Source organism: Rhinichthys klamathensis, unplaced genomic scaffold (assembly GCF_029890125.1).
Source record: "Rhinichthys klamathensis goyatoka isolate OS25496 unplaced genomic scaffold, OSU_Roscu_1.1 h1tg000856l_1, whole genome shotgun sequence".
NCBI classification, from domain to species: domain Eukaryota; kingdom Metazoa; phylum Chordata; class Actinopteri; order Cypriniformes; family Leuciscidae; genus Rhinichthys; species Rhinichthys klamathensis.
The window spans coordinates 215,001-218,053 of record NW_026607226.1 but is presented as its reverse complement, the minus strand read 5'-3'; the positions used below and the strand labels follow the sequence as shown (position 1 = coordinate 218,053).

Genomic DNA, 3,053 nt, shown 5'->3' with positions numbered 1-3,053 from the left:
ACAGCCCACTCCCCAATTACAGCCACCTTCCCAATTACAGCGACCTTCCCAATTACAGCCCACTCCCCAATTCCAGCCACCTTCCCAATTCCAGCCACCTTCCCAATTCCAGCCCACTCCCCAATTCCAGCCACCTTCCCAATTCCAGCCACCTTCCCAATTCCAGCCCCCTGCCCAATTCCAGCCCACTCCCCAATTGCTGCCCACTCCCCAATTCCAGCCACCTTCCCAATTCCTGCCCACTCCCCAATTCCAGCCACCTTCCCAATTCCAGCCCACTCCCCAATTCCAGCCCACTCCCCAATTCCAGCCTACTCCCCAATTCCAGCCACCTTCCCAATTCCAGCCCACTCCCCAATTCCAGCCACCTTCCCAATTCCAGCCCACTCCCCAATTCCAGCCCACTCCCCAATTCCAGCCCACTCCCCAATTCCAGCCACCTTCCCAATTCCAACCCACTCCCCAATTCCAGCCACCTTTCCAATTCCAGCTGCCTGATAACCTGCCACCACAAACTCAGCCCAGGCAGCGCACCTGGAGAAGGCAGAAAGCTGCCCGAGAGGATGAAGAGCGAGTGGCTAGGGGTGAACCACCACGGAAAAGACTAGCAAAGGATATATATCACTATATCTGCAAGCAGTGTGGGCTGGCAAAAAATAAGACAACTGGCCACACTCAGCTGAAGGGCCGGTGGTATTGTCCAGCCTCAGGCCTCTCTATTGAGCAGTGGAGGGAAAATGTACAGGGAGGACCTTGATTTTTTTTCAGGTAGCTTATATAAATACCTGTGCCTGGCACGGTCAGTCATCTTAGGTGATCCAAAATGGTTGGCTGGCAGTTTGACTGAATTGAATTTCTTTAACCCCCCACCCCCTACTCTCTGTTTTATAATGGCAGACCTGTTGAAAGAAAGTGTGTGTGTGATTAAAGACCTTATACCTGGATTAAAAAATATTGATTTGATTTGGTTTTCATCGTCCTGGAAATTGGTAAGTCATATTTAAGTGGGAAACATTTGCTTTTTAACAACCAAACGCAGCCTGTACGATTGAGTTGCTGTCCTCATTTTTTTTTTTTTTTATGTTTCTGTACTCACAAACAGTTTTCTGGCAAAAAAATAAGACAAATGGCCACACTCAGCTGAAGGGCCGGTGGTATTGTCCAGCCTCAGGCCTCTCTATAGAGCAGTGGAGGGAGAATGTACAGGGAGGACCTTGATTTTGTTGTAAATTGGTGTATATCGTAGTTATGCATATAGTTATGTTTTCATATAGTTGTTTTCTATATTTGTATATAGTTCAGTTTATAATTATGTTTGCTGTCCTGTGAACATTTTGTTTTTAGTTGCTGTGTTTGCAGTGCTGGTGGTGTAAACACAACTCATGTGGTGTAATAGTAACACATTCATCCTTTGGGTGAAAGATTCCAGGTGCAAGTCCTGGCAAGAGTGTGTGGTGTGTTTGTCAGATCAGTATTTTTAGTTTTAAATGGTACTTTTAAATAGTCAAAAAACAATTAAACCCTTTATTTAAATCCTTTGTGAGTGTTCATTCAGTTTGATGGATTTTTTTTTATCTTCTCTCCTTCTCACCCCACTTCTCCTTTCTTTCCCCTTTCTTTTCCCTTTCTTTTCCCCTCATAGCAGTCCATTTTGCCCCATTTTTGGCCGAGTGGTTAAGGCGATGGACTAGAAATCCATTGGGGTCTCCCCGCGCATGTTCGAATCCTGCCGACTACTTTTGACAGCATGCGCCTGCTTTAGGTTGAAACCTTGCTAAAGCTTTAGGAAAAGAAAAAAGTCACTGTGACAATATTACCCTTGAAAAGAGTTATGTTGGCAAGGAATAGTTTTGTCTGCAAGCTAAAGATGACAAGGGCCCTTTTGTACTCAGCCACACATCGGGGAGACCGGTAGCTCGCCGTGATCGTATAGTGGTTAGTACTCTGCGTTGTGGCCGCAGCAACCCCGGTTCGAATCCGGGTCACGGCAAGTTTTTCTGGGTGCCTTTGAAATTGAGCTCCACGTTACCACCTCTCCTCACCCCGTCCGTCAGACCACTTTTTTTGTTGTTGCACGGTGCGTCCTTGACGTGCTCTGGATGTTTGAGTGAATTGGCACTGGGACCTTCTTTGAGAGCACGAGCTCTCAGGTTTGAACCCTCAGAGAAAAGACTGAAAACCAAACGCTCCCATTTAGTTTGGAAGAATCTTGCTTCAGAGAGAATATGGTGCTGGTATACTTTCTAATCGCTAGGTGTCAATACACTCGCTGGCTGTTACCTAGAGTGCAGTGGACTTGCTATTTGCTCCAAACAACTGCGCCTTTGAAGCAAGTTTACAATAACGAAAAGAGCGTGGCAAGTCCACAGCATTAAAGCATGTAAAGATGCTTTCCAGACAAGAAGCAGTGAGATGTTGTTCTTTTTCCTAGCATTACCGTCGGTTGATTATTATTATCCGTCTAATAGGCTGCATTCCCACTAATGCGCAAGTATATTTTGACATAGCAGACGTTTGGACGGCCGTTCTTAATCGTCGAAGAATTGAATGCAATGCATGGGAGAATCTTTTTTTTTTCAGCCGATACGATTCATTTTGATGTGGGTTCCCACGCAACACGCACGCATCTCGGGCAAGAGCCCGGATAGCTCAGTCGGTAGAGCATCAGACTTTTAATCTGAGGGTCCAGGCTTCAAGTCCCTGTTCGGGCGATCGAGCCTCTTTTTTTTGAGGAGCGCTACGTTTTGCTGTTGAGTTCGTGCACTGCACCTGCACTGGCCTCGGGCAGCGACGCTGCAAGGCACCAAGCGAAATGACAAGCCCCCTTCAGCCAGCTTGTGGACGTGGTCGAGTGGTTAAGGCGATAGACTGGAAATCCATTGGGGTCTCCCCGCGCAGGTTCGAATCCTGCCGACTGCGTTTGACAGCATGCGCCTGCTTTAGGTTGAAACCTTGCTAAAACTTTAGGAAAAGAAAAAAGTCACTGTGACAATATTACCCTTGAAAAGAGTTATGTTGGCAAGGAATAGTTTTGTCTGCAAGCTAAAGATGAC

At 46.7% G+C, this 3,053-nt stretch overlaps 2 non-coding genes across 2 annotated transcripts; both read left to right on the top strand.

The window, feature by feature from the left end:
* The first annotated feature begins 1,918 nt into the window (after nucleotides 1-1,918).
* trnah-gug (transfer RNA histidin (anticodon GUG)) lies at nucleotides 1,919-1,990 on the top strand. The gene has a single exon. It is a non-coding gene; the product is annotated as a tRNA-His (tRNA).
* Nucleotides 1,991-2,837: 847 nt separating this feature from the next.
* trnas-gga (transfer RNA serine (anticodon GGA)) lies at nucleotides 2,838-2,919 on the top strand. The gene has a single exon. It is a non-coding gene; the product is annotated as a tRNA-Ser (tRNA).
* The last annotated feature ends 134 nt before the right edge of the window (nucleotides 2,920-3,053 follow it).